Source organism: Castor canadensis, chromosome 16, assembly GCF_047511655.1.
Source record: "Castor canadensis chromosome 16, mCasCan1.hap1v2, whole genome shotgun sequence".
Lineage (NCBI taxonomy): Eukaryota > Metazoa > Chordata > Mammalia > Rodentia > Castoridae > Castor > Castor canadensis.
This window is the reverse complement of record NC_133401.1, coordinates 70,193,561-70,210,725: the sequence shown is the minus strand read 5'-3', so window position 1 is coordinate 70,210,725 and position 17,165 is coordinate 70,193,561. Positions and strand designations below refer to the sequence as shown.

Sequence of the window (17,165 nt, the reverse complement as noted above, 5' to 3'; positions counted from 1 at the left end):
GAAAGGGGCACTGGTAGGGGACAGTAGTCAGGGTCTTCTCACAGAGGCCTATCTAAGGGTCCCCAGTAGATAAAGGTATTTATTTTAGGCTCCATTTTAATCTCAAACTGAAAAGCTGAAAAGGAAATTTAATCATTAAAACATTAAGAAAAATGTATAATGTCTACTGAAAGCATCTGCCATTCATAGAAACAGTATAGTAGATTGATAGCTGCTAGTTTGTAATCCTTGCTTTGCTTTAGAACAGTTGCTTTTGCCTTAGAACAGTTTGTCACTGGTGGAGAAAGCTGTAGGGTCTTTAAAGTGGATTTTAGCAGGGGTGGCATCAATTGTTCAGCCTATTTCACTTTGAGTGGTCCATACTTCTGAACCCTCATCTATCTCCATTAAGCGTAGACACAATAATTGCCCTGGTGCTGTGGGAATAGTAGTGTGCATATGAGCCAGAATGTCTCTCCCCAACAGCGGAATTGGGATTTTTGGCTTGATTAATAAGGTGTGTGTCAAAAGGAAGTCATCCCATTCACAACTGAGAGGCAGAGAGAAGTATCTGGTTAGAGGCTTTCCTGATACACCCTTTATAATTACTTGGTGGATAGAGAGGAATCCAGGGTTTGAGTGAATGACTGTATAACTAGCTCCTGTGTTGAGGAGGAAATTTAAAGGCATTTCCTCCAAATTTAAAATCACCTAAGGTTCCAGTTCAGAGATGTCAGTTCAAAGAATGGGAGGTAAATGACAATGTCTTGTGTCCCTTCAACCCTGTTGCTGAGCCGTTGTGAGGAGTTTAGACCCAGAGACCTTCATCACTGGGAGCAGCCAGACCTCCAGTGGACTGCCCTGTAAATGTGACAAGGCTTTGGGGGTTCTTTTGTCCAGGTACATTTTCACTGGAAACGTCCTTCTGGACCACATTTAAAGTAGACTGTACTGGATCATCTCCTCCTGTTGGGAGCGGGGGAGTGCCAATTTATATTAGCCTCTCTCAGAGTGGCCTCTAGGGCTGCCATATTTTTTATGGCATTCTCTCTCAGAAGCTTGTTACTCATTCATGTTATAAAATATTTCTGTAGCCATTTTTTAAAAAACTGTCTATTTTCAGGTCCTAATGGAATCTTAAAGTTTCTTCCAGATATCCAGAGCATATTGGGTTATGAACTTGTATTTCAGTACTAATTGTCCCTCATAGGAGTAAGAGGTCATTCTAGTAAGTTTGGTTAAAGCTTCTCTCAGTCTTTCTAAAAAGGACAATAATAGACACATACAAAATCTACACAATGACACACAAAAACACTACATTAATTTGAGTGCACTCTCAGATATTGTCTTTTTCTTCTTTTTTTAGTAGACAAGTCACTAGAAGTCTCCCTAAGAGGCAAGATGAACTTAGTGCTTTTCATTCTTAAGCGGTTTACAACAGAGGTCTCCAACACAAACACCCTGGGTTTTCTGTTATCTTACATTCCTTCCCTGCCAATTGCTAGGACAAAATTCTCAAATGACCCCAAATACTCAGAGAAGCCTAGAAGAAGATTTCTAAAATTCCTTATCAGATGAGCAGTAAAATGGTTTCACCCCAAATGGCCCCAAAGAGCCTCTGGACAACAAGGAAATGGAAGGTGAAGGCCCAAGGTACACAGATCAAGGAAAGCTCACCAAGGTCAGACGTCAGGGCTCTAAAGTACAGAGGTTTATTTCTGTGTCTCAGAAATTTTTAGTAAAAAGTAGTCAATGCTGGCCAAGCAGAAAGATAAGAAAAGAAGTCCCTAGAATAAAAGCAATTCCAGCAGCTGAGGGGAACTGATTTCATCATTCCTCTTCATTCAGAGTTGATTAGCTATGGGTGGTCAAGTGATAATGCCATTGTTTTCTTGCTATATCTTTAACTTAATGATTAAAATACAGCTTTTTAAAAATAAATGGCATTCATTATGCTGTCCAATTATTTTAGATAATAATTGTTAAGGAAATAGTTAAAGAAATGTGAAGCCATACAAAACTCACAAGCTTTTATGCTCTGAAGTAGCAATTATTAAATTCATGAGGCTAGTTTACATTATGCCAAATATGGTTAGTTTTTTCACTGATATTAAAAAGGAATATCATTTTTTCATTAAAAATGAGAAATGATAGGACACCAATTCTATTTCAAGATCTTTAACTAGATCATTTGTTGCACAATGAATTGCTTTTATCATGAAATGTCTTAGATTTCCTACTTGCAAAATAAAGGCAACAATTTTAAAAAAAGAAAGAAAAAGAAAGGGAGAGGTTCATTAGGGTAGGTCAGGTCAGAGATACATAGCTGCTTTATGCATGCAGACACTTGCTTTGTTTCCCAAGGAGTCCTGGCAAGGTCATCAGGTTGGTCAGCTCTTCCTCAAGTCCACAGGCTGACAGTGCTCTGACTTCTCTAACAATTGTGCTCTCTGTGTGTCAATTTGATTGCACCACAGTGTCCAGAGTAAGCATTTTTTCTGTGCCTGTCTTTGAGTGTATTTCCAGATGGGATTAGTATTTGAATCATCTTCAAAACGTCCTTTCCTTTTTTTTCATCTAAAACTTTATGACACAACTGAGCAAGCCCCAAAATGCTCCTGTCTCCCATTTTAACCTACCGAACATGTGCCTCCTGACCTTGAACTAAGGATGCCCAAAAATGTATCTTTCCTCCTTTTTTGGTTTAAGATTGTATTAGCATATAACACTATGATAGTTGTGACTGTGTTTAAAGTATATCTTAGTTGGATTTACCCCCTCCATCGTTCTCACTCTTCCTCCCCCTCCTTTTAGAACAATTCATTCTTCTATTTTAATATATGGATATAATATGAATCCATCATATACACACTCATTCATCCTTTCCTTGTGCCCACCCCCTCACACTGGCATCCACCCCTCCGAAAAGATTTATTTTTCCCTTCTGCCCTTCATTTATAAATAGGTGTATATTGATAGTCCAAGGGGGTTTTGTCTTGGTATTTCATGTGTGTATATTTCAGGCTTTTATCAAATTAAACCCCTCCTCTCCATTATTTATTTTTTCTCTAGCCCCCTCCCACAAGCACTTGCCACAATATACTTATTTATGTCATGTTTTTCATTACTAATTTCAACTCAGTATTCAAAGGGGTTTCACAGTGTATCCATGCTGTGAGTGTACTTTGCTTTGCTCTGTTCAACCCCTTCCATTACTTTCTCTTACCCCTTCCTCTCCTCCATTTTTCAACAGCTTTCAATAGAAATCATTGTATCCTTGACCTCCCAGGCTAAGTGCTCTTTCTTAGGATCTCGGGAAAATTGGTTTCATCTAATACATACAATCAGAAACCAAAAATTAACATAAGCACCTGCTTAGAATACCCCTTGTTATGTGATAAGATTAAGTAAACCCACCAACCACCCTACCTCTTCCATAAGGACTGCCCAGATTTTTCCCACCTTACAATTTATGAATTGTTCTTGAACAAAGAAATCAATGTTTCTCTGCCACCTGGGAGGGGCCATTGCTTCCCTTATGGTGCTTTCCTCCTACTCTTTCTTTTTCCTTCAATAAAGTTTTGCTACTGTTTTGCAATCCATGTCTCTGTCTACTTCTCTATTCAGGTGACACAAGAATGTGAAATCTTCTGGATAAGAAGCTTTTTAGACCACTCAGCCTGGTAACAGTGTAATTCAAATCAGTCTGGAAAGCCTGTAAACCAGGATAGACAATGGTATAAATCCCATTCGAAGGGAGAAGGCTAATGTCTCAGATTAAGCAGCTAGGCAAGAAGAAAGAGAGGAGGTTTCCTTATTCCTTCCATGTTGTTATAGTCAACTTTGAATAGACAGATGGTTCTCACTCACATTAGAAAGAGAAATCTTTACTGCGTCCACAGGTTCAAATGCTTATCCCATGTGGAAATACACTCAAAGACAGACAAAGAAATAATGCTTAGTCTAGGCACTTTAGAGTTCAATCAAGTTGACACACAAAATTAATCATCACAGAAGCCAGTTGTTAAAGAAGACAGAGCCCGGTCAGCCTGTGTACTTGATCAAAAGAGCTATCGCTGCCAACCTGATGACCTTCCCAGGACTGCTTAGGAAACAAAGCTAGTATCTTCATACATAAAGCAACTATATAACTGTGGTCTGACCCACACTAACTAACAAACCAGTCCCTTTCTAGTTTCTTTTTAAAAATAACTGCCTTTATTTCATGAGTAGGAAAATTAAGACATTTCATGAAAAAAAGAAATTCATTATGTAACACATTATGTAGTCAAAGATCTTGACACTGAATCAGTGTCCTAACTATCATTTCTCACCTTTAAGTAATAAGTGAATATTCCTTTTTAATGGAGGTAAAAAAATTACCCATATTAAGTGTAATGAAACAAACCTTATTAATTTAATAATTACCACTTCAGAGCATAAAAGCTACTAAGTTTTGTAAGGCTTCACATTTCTTTTAATATTTCTGTAAATTATTAAGTAAAATAATTGTGAAGCATAATAATGAATGCCATTTGGTTTTAAATCAAAAATTGTACCCTAATCATCAAGCTAATGACATAGCAGGAAAACAGTGTCATTACCACTTGAAGATTATCTTAGTCTACTGTTAACTATCTAATCACTCCAGTTTATTCCAGGAGAGAGTCTAAAGCACATCAGAGAGTGTGCTAATGCACAGGACAGCTACAACAATGGCAAATAAAGCTCTAATTTAAACTTCTGAGGTAATAAAACAGCAAAGAGGTGGGAACCATTGTAAAAAAATTTTAAATTTCTTTTCTTAAAAGATCATTAATACTTTATAAATTTTATATTTGTGACATCCTGTACAACTTAAAGAATAAAGTAAGCAAGAGAGAAACAAAATACACTTGAAGTAAGAAGTTGTGCACTGTAACTTTTATAAGCAAAAATTTCTTTAAGTTTCAAGCAAGTTTAGCTCCCGTTCATTACTTACTAGCACCACTTTAAGTAGGCCAGCTTACATGATTTTTACTTCTTTTACTTACTACATAGTTCTGAGGATATGCTTATACTTTGACCAAATGATGTTGATATTATAGACATGACAACAGTACATCACTATTCAGTCAAATCTTTTGCCTTTCTTTGTGATTTCTTCAGCCTTACTTTTTTTTCCAGTCAGTACATAAACGCTTTCCCCAAAACTCTGAGTCTTCTACTCATATTTAGGTAAAAGCTGGAGCATCCTATCAGTAGTTTAAAAATGTGACTGTCAACCTTCTTTTTCCCCCTCCAATTGCATGATCTTAACAAAATTTGTGCAGAGAGACAGGCAAAGTTTTCAAGTTTCTTACTACCAATCAGCTAGCTGGGGTCTTTTGCTCTACTTGGTTAGGAATCAGGGGTGGGAAAGGAGAGGCTTGGCTAGTACTGGCAGTCCTGGGCGCTTGAGTCCCCAAGGCCTAGGGACTGAACTGGCAGACCTAGTAGCTTATAGATCCAAATCTGAGAGCTAGAGGCCTATTTGTCCAAGCTATAGAACCCAGAGTCTTAATGGCTCTACAAAGTCATATAATGGTGGTTTATTGCTCTGGACTTGAACCATTACTAGAACTGACACTTGGCAACTTTTGTAGTCCGTGGCTTCAAGTAGTAGTGAGTGGCAGCAACAGACATTTCTGCTAATGTTAGAGCTCCTGAGTGGATCATGGATCACTCAGTTCCTAGAGTGCTTAGTGTTAACAGTTCTTCAGCATAGGCGGCAGGGTCCTTGATCCATGACAGCAGCTAGTGTTAAAGCTCCAGGGGAAACAATGTTAGGAGCCTGACTCCTTAAATTTTGGCAGCTCCCTGCAACTGATATCATACTGGATTTTTGCTCCCCCAGCAGTCAAAAAGTTCCAGACAAGCAGTTAAGAGTTAAAGCAAATTTATGCCACAGACCAGGAGGTAAGAATAAAGCAAGAACAAAGTTTATTGAACTTTGTTTAATAGCAAAGCACACTGACAGGTGGGAGTTAGTGAAAAAGCTAAGCCAAAGGATGGCTGAAGTTTATAGGATTAAACAGGGGCTGTCTTTAGGCACCCCTCCCCACTCTACTTTGAAGTTGTAGCTATAATTGGCTGTTTGAATAACTTCTTGCCAAACACAACCATCTGGCTGCCCCCTCCATTCTTATCAGGCTGGACATTCCAAGAGAGTCTGGTTAGTTCGTCTTGTCCTTACAACCTGTCATGTACATTTATTACTATGCTCATTATTCTACTGAAATTTACTTATTTCTCTCTCTTTCTAACTCTTTCCCCCAAACTCTCAGCTAGTTGTGATTTTTAAAAAATCTCTATGGTTTTCCCTTCTAACTGTTGCAATTATGCTGTATGTGGCTTTGCACACTTATCAACTTTCACTTAGCAGTATACACTTAATGTTCCTCCATGTCTTTTTATGGATTGATAGCTCATTTCTTTTTATTTCCGATATATTCCAAAATATAAATGAATCACACTTTGTTCATCCATTCTTCTATTGAAGGACATGTTGATTGCTCCAATTTTTGGCAGTTATAAATAAACCTGCTATAAACACTTGCGTGTAATGTTTTTGCGTGTATAAATTTTCAGCTCATTTGGGTAAATATCAAAGAGTATGTTTGCTGAATCATATAGCATGTTTAGCTTTGTTTGAAATGGCCAAACTCTTCGAAAATGACTCCATCCTTTATTCCCATCTGCAAGAAATGAGAGTTCCTGTCCCTCCACATCCTCTTTAGTGTATATTTATTATGCAAAGGGATCACTGTGTATTTCCATACATCCTTCCCTTTTGAAAACAATTTTGATTGATTTCTGCATTCTCTTTTCACACATGCCTGTAATATACTTAGATCACACCTCCCCATCACCCTCTTTTGTCTTCCCCCTTTCCTACTAGCTTCCCTCCAAACAGTTCCCATGTGGGTATATCTTCTGGTGAAGGAAACATTTAATCCTAATGCTAACAACAGTCAGCTATTCCATTTTCCCCAATCAAATGTTTATTACGCATTTTATATCTCATTTATTTTGACTTTCAAAACTAATCATTAAAATAAGACAATACTAAACAATCCTGAGATACTCTTTTCCTCTAAAGTTCTACACAGCACCTGCACTTTTCTACTCACCTCCTATCAATATTCTCAATTTCACTTCTGGGCTCTGGTCAGTGAGTTGCATGGAACATGATATGTTCCCTGAATTTTCTTAAACTATAAGGGAGGTTTCAACATGGAAATGACCACGTATGACTTTATTCACTTTGGAGTCTGTGAGTAGTTCAAGTCCTTCTGGATCTTTCCACTTGACTCTGGGCTGGGATATTCAACTACAGGACTGATAGAGTAGCTGGATGCCTCCACCAATGTATCCCACAATGGAAATGAGAGGAGTTGAGCCCATCTCTGGGAAAAAAAGATAAGTGAAAACCAAGGTCATAACCCAAGACCACAACTCTCCTAAGCCAGATTCATCAAGCCTATCCACACAACAGTCCTCTATTTCTCTCTTTCCCTCTTACTCACATGGAGAAAATGAACAACTTGTAGGGGAAGACATAGCTTCCTTGAGGTGACATTTGTACCCTGCTGTATCACATAAATGTGTTTCTATAGCTAGAAAAGTAGAGGAGATAGAGAAAAATTTCAGGCAAAGGGGTAAGTACATTCCATGGAATCCAGTGTGTATATGCCATAGTGCTTTCAAGAAATATCTAGCAGCATTTGGTATTTCTGGATTGTAGTGTGCAAGAAAAGGATGTGAAATGAGGTCTGAGACTACCACAGAATCAGTAAATGCAGGGCCTCAAGGAATGTGGAGCATACCCTGTAAGCATAGTAGGTACTGAAGCCACTATAGGACTATGACTGGTTTCCATCAGGTGGTTGTTATGATTTATCACTATCTAGAAAATCACTCTAAAGCATCATGAAATTGGGTTTCAGGTACTCCTAAAAAGAAGGGTGCCCAGTCAGACAATCAATGCATCACTCAGATGAGAGATGAAAAGGGCAACAGATGTGGAAGAGATAGGAAAGGAGAGGTGGACACAAGAGTTGTTTGGGATCTTGATTCAAAGGACTAGTTAGATCCAATGAGGGTTAAGCTTAACTTCCATTTATGATTTGGACACTAAGGTCAGCAGTCCATATAGAATTAAAGCTTATTTGATTATTTGGTATTACCCATCTCCCCACACCAGACAGAAATTTGCCATTCTGGGTAACTCCCCACATCTTGCCCAATTCATGCAGTCTTATAAATATTATTTGAGGGAAATGGATGAATGAATAGTATAGGTTGATATAATATTTTAAATGTTCACCTTTTTACAAAAATTATCTAATCATTCTGAAAACCAAGAAAATGTCATCATTGAGAATAATCAACTAATACCAAAACCAAAATTAATCAGATGTTGGAAATTAACTTACAAATAGTTTTAAGGAAGTACTACAAAAATGCTTCAATACATGATTATAGACCAGGTGTGGTGGTGCATGCCTGTAGTCCCAGGTATTCCAGAGGTGGAGGTACGAGGATTGTTGTTCTAGGGTGCACTGGACAAAGAGAGTGAGACTGTATCTGAAAAATAAGCAAAAGCTAAAAGAGTCTGTGGCATGGCTTCAGTGATAGAGCACTTGCCTAGCAAGCACAGGGACCTGAATTCAATCCTCAGTACAGACAAATAATACTAATGATGATGTTGATGATTAGAATATCTCTTGAAACATATAACAATATGGAAAAACTTAACACCAAATAGATTTGCAAAAAAATCATATGGATATTATATAACTGAAAAAATAAAACAAATTAAAATGTACTTAGGGGATCAATAGTGAAACAGATCTGATACAGGACATAATCCATGAATGTGAGGATAGACAAATAGAACTGACTGAATTTTAACAACAATGAATCAGAAGATTTTTTAAAATATACCCTCAGGAGCCTGTAGGATAATCTCAAAGTATTCAGCATTATATCATCCGAGTCGCAGAAGGACAAAATATACAATGACGAATTCTTAAAAAAAGAATTTGATGAAATTCTCAAATTGGTGAAAATGCATAAAACTGAGTGACCATAAAAGCTGAGTGAATGCCGAATAAGAAAAATCAAAATAAATTTACACCTGGACTTACTAAGGTTCATCTGTAATAAACTAAAAACACAGAAAAAATCTGGAAAACAACAGGAAGAAATCTTGCTTTACATATTAAGAAACTGTTTTTTTAATGTCATCAGAAATCTGGGAGGCCTAAAGGAAGTGGCCCAGTTTTTTGCAATTTCTGAAAGGAAAGAACTGTCAGGACATTCTCCTTGGTTTGGTATCAACCAAACCAAGTCTTAAAGGATCACTAAAGGAAATTTCTGAAATTGAAAGAAAGTGATAAAGGAAGGAATAGTAAAACATCCTTAATGCATAAAAACCATTGAAAGTGGGAAAAATAAAGCTACATACAAAAGATCACCCTTATATTTCTTAAATCATTTTCAAGATTCAAATAAAACAATAGTTTTATCTTATCTGGTGTGATACTGAATGTCTGTAAAAGAAATCCTCAATACAATGTTAATTCAATTGTGAAGATCATAAAAGGAATCAAGTGAAGTAAGGTTTCTACATTTACACAAAGTAAAATATTGATAAAGTCAGTATCAACAAATTGTGATAAATTTTATGTACCATATATTCAGAGCAACTGCTAAGAAAACTATACAAAGTGATAGGCTCAAAAACATGGCATAGAAGATGGAGACAGGACTCAAGAAGTGGAACTCTTGCTTAACAAATGTGAAGCCCTAAGTTCAAACTCCAGTATATATATATATATATATATACAATGCAGTATTCAGATATAAAGAAGAATGAAAGTATGACTTTTGCAGGTAAATAGATAGAACTGAGGATCCTCATATTAACAAAATAAACCAGGTTCAGAAGCACAAAGGTTGGATGTTCTCCCTCAAATGTTGAATTTAGACATGAAAGATAAAGATAAATTTGTACACAAATAAATATTTGATCATATACATGCATACACACAAATAGTGGAACTGTTTGCAGGACTTAGGGATGTGGGAGAGGAAAAGAGAATGATAGTGAATAATATCCAAATGTACTGCTCCAATGTATAAAGATGGCACAGTGAACACACTGAAAGCTCTTGAATAACACAGTGGAGGTAGAGACAGGGACAATAATAAAGGAAAAAAACTAATAAAGATCAAAGCAGAATTCAACAAAATTTCAAATAGGGTAAAAATAAGAAAATCAGTGAGAAAAATATGGTTCTTCTTAAAATTAGTAAGATTGACAAGCCTCAAGGAAAAGTGACAAAGATGAAAACAAGACTACAAACATTGCAAATGTCAGAAATAAAACAGGAAACTTCACTACAGATCATGCAGTCATTGAAAGTATAATAAGATATACTAGGAAAGGTTTTATACTCATATATTTGACAACTTGGAAGAAATACACTAATTCCTTAAAACCCACAAACCACCAAAACTTAGTCATGTTGACATATGTAATCTGAATAGTTGTATAACCACTGAAAATGTCTGATTTATAACTTGAAATGTCATTTTAAAGATTTTTAAATTTCAAGATGGTTTCACTGGCAAGGACAAGAAAACATTTAAAGAACAGTTAAGTGTTCAGGACATTGTTCAGATGGCAGAGTCTTGAGGCAGTCTTGAAGTCTTGAGTTTAAACCCCAGTACTGTCCAAAACTAAAACAGTTTTCAAAACAAAGAAAACTCATAACACTCAAAGACAATAAGAAATAAAATAAAGAACAGTTATTGACAAATTTACACAATATTTCCCAACAAGTAGAAGAGAAGAAAATGCTTGCAAATTCATTTTGGAAGGCAAAGTCTTTGAAAAATATTAATAAATCAATTTAAGCAGTCCATATAAAAATTATGTAACATAACCAATTGGGAGTTACTCTAGGTATGAAAGGTGATGCAACATTCAAAAATCAATTTATATAATCCAACATATCACAAAACTAAAGAATAAAAAGTATACAATCATTTTTACGCATTACAAGTATTTTTAAAACTTCAACACCTATTCATGCTTCAATGTAAGATAATACAGCACATTAACAGAAAAAAGGAAGAAAAACAAGTGGTTATCTTAACTGGTGCAAAAAATTCATTTGATAATATTCAATACATTGTCACCTTAAAAATACTCAATGAACTAAGAAGAGAAGGAATGTTTCTTAACATAATTTGGGCCATATGTGTCAAACCCACAGTGAACATCACGCTCAATGGGAAAGAGCTAAAATGTTCCCTCTAAGATCAGGACCAAGACAGCAATGAACACTTTTTGATATTTATGTTTAAGAGAACACCGGACGTTTCAGCCACAGCAATAAATGAGGGAAAGATATAAAGGACACCTAAACTAGAATGGAAATCACAAAATTAGAATACTGGAGGTTAATTAGTTCATGAGGTTGGAGTCCTCATGAATTGTGATTCCGGGCACCTAGTGTAATTGTAAACTTACAAAGACAAGTCCATAGGTGGCAACCTGAATACTGGTCTGCACCAGAACATAACCTAACCTTGGATTTCCAGTTTCTAGACTATGAGAAATAAAATTTCTGTTCTGTACTAACCACAAAGCCTATGGCATTTTGTTATAGAAGACAAAACTGACAAAGACATGATATGAATTAAAAGGAAAATCTAAACATACACTTATCATACATCTCAGAAATCACATTGCTGGCCATTTTTCTGAGAGAAATGAAAACTTACGTCCACAGAAAAACCTGCCGATGATTGTATAAAACAATTTAAAGGAGTGAAGTAATGATACAAGCAACAACTTGGATGGATCCCAGGGTCATTATGCTAAACAAAAAAGTCAATCTCAAAAGGTCACATGCAGTATGACTCTATTATTAATAACATTCTGGAATTGTTGAAATTATAATGATGAACAGATCACTGGTTTGTGGGGTGGTGAGGAGGGTGAAAAAGGGCACCAGTGAGAGATGTTTGTGGTGAAAAGTTTGTTCAATGATTTGATGTGGTAATTATAAGAATTTACACAGGTGGTAAGATGATAGAACTCTACACACAGACATAACAAAGTGGTCACAAAGGATACTGTCTGCTAAGGGAATAATACAAAAATCAGCTCTTTCATAAAGCTGTTTATAAAATCCGGGATGATTTTATGAGTTCTCTGAAATAGGCAAGTAACCTGTTACCTGAAGTTCCTAGATGGCCTCCTGTTCATGAGTCTGGGAGCTGGACCAGCACCCATACAGACCTGCATCTGAGAAAGTGAGTTTCTTCAGCCTCAGGAACACACGCCCATCCACAATGAAGTCCTTCACCAGCTCTGTTCTCACTTGATAGGCTGACATCTACATATCTTTCTTGTCTTCCCCATCCTGATAGAGGTGGACTATGTCAGAGAAGTGATCTTTGAAGAACTGCACTTCCATGGCCTCAGCATTTGTCTCAGGAGACAGGAAGCAGGAGAACCCTACATCCTCTCCCACAGAGTCCTGGATGGGCTTCTCTGGTCAATTTCCCTGCCACTGTCCTGTGGAAAGAAACACAAGTGGTAACTGAGCAAAACCCATGTCAGTGTGTCCTGTGCAGGACTGGGGGAGGAGGTGACATGTAAGGGGTAGAACACTAATCTTGATCTCCTTACTACACTGCAGGACTGGCACTTGAGTATGCCTTTACACTTGACAGAACATATCCACACGAGCTACCTCACTCAGTCCTCAAAGATCTCCCTATATGTGTATCATATTAATATTCCCATTTTCAAGATGAAAAACTATGCTTCAGTAAAACTGTCATGCAGATGAATGAAGGCAGTTTGCAAATGCAGACCCATTGACTAGAGGAGATTCTGTACCCACATTCTCTTCCTCCTAATGTCTGCCTCATTAAAATTCACAACAGCCCATTTTCCAACTTCTTTACTTAAAACTAACAACCATCCTTCTTCTAATGATGCAATGAGGTTTGGTATGACCATAAATCTGCAGTTTTGGGCAATTAGTTTCCTTCAAATGTGAGTATGTTTTGTAAATATTTTATGGATACAAGGAGGATGTATATAATGTACATCCTACTCTGACTGTAGTCAAACATGCATTTATGCATCCTTGTTTTGTTGTTTACTTGGTCTGTCAACATCTGAAAGCTGTACTATACACTATGTCAAGGAAATTTTCCAATATTTATTTCAGAAATGTCTCTTTTGGTGCTTTCAAACTGTGATATAAACTTTCTACAGCATGCACTTTTACACTTGTGTAATAAGAGCTTTCTAGTTCATTATTTTGGCCTTAATAGTGTTTGATTTAATCCTTTACTGACATGCCTTACCTTCGTTTTGTCCATATTTTCTTGATACATCTTGGCTCTCATCTCCAGTTTTAAACTTTCCTCATCATCTGGTGTCAAGAGTGATGATTTGTTTTCTGAGGGTTTCCCTGCACATCTCTCCACTCCATGTGGACAAGTCCTGTTTTGCTCATCATTGATCCCATATCCAACACAGAGCATGAGCTTCACAAACAAGGGCTACAAGTGTGAATGGTGAGTGCCATTTTCCTTTTTCCCTTGCTCATCTGTTTGATGATCATTTTAAAAATTTTACTGGCTTAAATCACACTTACTACTCTGTAATAAATTCCTTTTTAGAGAGTTCACATACGGTCGGGGCCCACAGCCTTCAACTTCTTTGTACACAATCTCTTTGACTTGCAACATTTTCTCTTGATTAATTCATAAGGAGTCATTGATGAATTTATGCATCTAAGTGTAGATGGTGCACGTGAATAGGTTTTATATGTTAATTCCAAAATAAGTGAAAAATTTTATCACTAATTATTTCTAATTTAACTATGTTTTATATATCTTTCTGAAATGATTTTCACACATTCTTGAAGGAGATGGTTATTAGATCAACTTTGACCTTGTAGCATAGTCTATGACCAAAAAACCTGAACTAGCAGAGGCTGAGCCCTGCTTCTTAATATGCACTCAGAATCTGACTTCCCTGCAGGAGGATAGATAAGCCCCATACCTGCTGACAATTCCATCTTATGAAACTGGACTCTCCCCTTCCCCTGCTGAGGGCCTCCTCCAACATTTGGAACTTAGTGACCCACGGGTGTGGAAACTTAAATTCAGAGATTTAACCTGATGGAAGGCAACAGATGAATTCCCATTCCTGCCTCATTCTCACTGAGATGATTCTTAGCCACTGTCTAAACTATTCCTCTAAAGGTTCCCTAGAAGGTGCCTGTTGCTGTCAGCTGCAGCTTGCTCTTTAGCACACCCTCCATGCCTTCAGGCTCACTCTCCCACCCTCTCATTTCATTTCTTAGAATCATCTCCTAAATCCATTACCTATGGAACAGCCCTTGTCACTGGATCTCCTTTGGACTCCTCGATCTAAGCCTGGTGTGCTGCACTTGCTGCACTTGTCATTTCCCTTGTCTGTAGCAGCATTTTCAAGTGTTTTACTGTCTCTTTAAATGAGGAACCCTGGAAAAAACTGATGTTGAACAATGCACCAAGGGATCTTTATATTAACTTCATCCAGTCCCCTAACAGTCCTGTCAGGAAAGTGATATGAGCTCCATGTCATAACAAACAAATACTTTGAGAAGTTCTGAGCCAAAAGCTCAAATGCAGAGGAAAGGGGAATGTTAAAAATGAAGTCTTTCTGTCTCTGTATTCATTTCCCTGCTGTGTCTCTCTTGAAACAGCACAGAAGCAGAGAAGTTCACCAGCAAATGGGTGAGAATGAAGCTAGATGAGAGGCACTCATAATAACATGTAGATTTTGTTGTGAAAACATACATTTTTAGTATTATTTTTATTTTTGTTACTCCTGGTGTTTAGAACTCAGGGTTTGAGCCTGCTAGGCAAGTGTTCTAACACTTAAGGCACATCCCCAACATTTTATATCATATTTTTTATTGAAGCCCATCAACAGGTGTGTAGATAGAGGAAATGTCATATATAGTCACAAAATAGTTTAATTTAGCCATAAAGAACTAAGCTGTATTATTTGCAGGAAAATGGATGGAATTGGAGATCAGCATGCTAAGAGAAGTAATCCAGTATCAGAAAGACACATGTCACGTTTTTCTCTCATATGTGGAACTTATAGGGGAAAAGTACATGAAAGTAAAAGGGGAACAATTATGAATATGGAAATACAAAAGGGAAAGGGGGAGAAAAAAGGGTAATAAAGAAGTGCATGCGATCAAAGTATGCTACGTTAATGTATGAAAATATAATGAAACCCATTACTTTGTATAATTAATATAGGCTAATAAGTCAGCACATGTTTTAAAATTAATTTTTAGAATTTTAATTATATATCCTTATGGGGTATTGTGTGACAATTTAATATAACTGTTTGCTATATATCAGGAAAATTCACATTACCTCTCTGTAAAATTTCCTTGTGATTGGAAAATTTGTGTTCTTCTCTTTCAGTTTTTCATAAAAAATGTAATAGGTTATTGTGAATTATAGTCATACTGCTGTTATGTTGAGTAAGTTTTGAATGCCTTTGTTCCCATTTTCTCACTGTTGTTTAGCAAAACAGACATAGGTAGACAGGCAATGGATCGATCCTTCATACAGGGAAGGAAGACTCAGCCGAACCTTATACGGCTGAGCACTGACTACCCAGATACCTTTGCATACTCAGACTTCCTTTTGTAAACAATCAACTACTTAATGCATTATAAAGTAGGTTTTATTTTTAAAACCTACTTTAAAAATAAAAGTAACAGGAAGGAGAAAGAAGACTGGATTTCTACCACAAATAAGCTAGATTCTGAGTCAAATTCTGGACATCTTTCCTACCCTCTGGTTACATATCACACGTGTTTCCATCTCAGCATGCCCGCAGTTTGACCATTGTCTTTTCCTCAAGTGTCTTCTCTCACCCCGGCATCCAAATCAGAAAGTGAGATATTCTAGAGACCATCCATGCTTAAACCCTCAAACCTCATCATTGAGAACAACTAATTTCCTTCCTCACTACTTTGACCTCTCTTCAACACTCCACACACAGCATTTCTTTTTTTTCTTTTATTATTCATATGTGCATACAAGGCTTGGGTCATTTCTCCCCCCTGCCCCAACCCCCTCCCTTACCACCCAATCTGCCCCCTCCCTCTCCCCCCCACCCTCTCAATACCCAGCAGAAACTATTTTGCCCTTATTTCTAATTTTGTTGTAGAGAGAGTATAAGCCATAATAGGAAGGAACAAGGGTTTTTGCTGGTTGAGATAAGGATAGCTATACAGGGCATTGACTCACATTGATTTCCTGTGTGTATGTGTTACCTTCTAGGTTAATTCTTTTTGGTCTGCCCTTTTCTCTAGTTCCTGGTCCCCTTTTCCTATTGGCCTCAGTTGCTTTTAAGGTATCTGCTTTAGTTTCTCTGCATTAAGGGCAACAAATGCTAGCTAGTTTTTTAGGTGTCTTACCTATCCTCACTCCTCCCTTGTGTGCTCTCGCTTTTATCATGTGCTCAAAGTCCAATCCCATTGTTGCACACACAGCATTTCTTAGATATGCCTGAATCCTTCCCGCTGTCCCATGCCTCCTGCAGCCCCTTATATTGGTAAACTCCAGCTTGAAGTAAGAGAAGTCAGGGAAATAGAAACAACAAAGATGCACCTACCACATTGCTCTGCAATAGCAAGTAAAGAACTCAAACTGCTAGTCAACAAGAAGTGGACAGAAAGAGTCTGTCCTGGATAGCTTACCTGACCCCAGATTGAGGAGACTGACAAGCAACATGAGCACAAGGGCCATGGATGTGTTCCAGTAGGATGATCTCATGCTTTGGAAAGCAGAGACAGCAGGGATGAATGGAAGATTTAGTTAGAGAGCAGGAAAACTTTTAACATATAGAAGAACTGATATAAATATATCCTTGCAATAAAGATTCTTTAAATGAAAATCAAGTGGCCTTTGCAGTTAAACAAACATTAAGAGTTCTCAGAGAGGCATGTTTCCAGAATTCACCCTGGTACCTGCCTTCTATTGTACTGGTGTACATCTTCATTCCTGGATTTGTTGTTTTCATTTAGAAGTGTATTTTATTCTTCAAAACC

At 37.2% G+C, this 17,165-nt stretch overlaps 1 pseudogene; it reads right to left on the bottom strand.

The window, feature by feature from the left end:
• LOC109679452 (butyrophilin-like protein 8) overlaps nucleotides 1-16,863 on the bottom strand; it is a 62,744-nt pseudogene extending 45,881 nt beyond the window's left edge.
• Nucleotides 16,864-17,165: the final 302 nt, after the last annotated feature.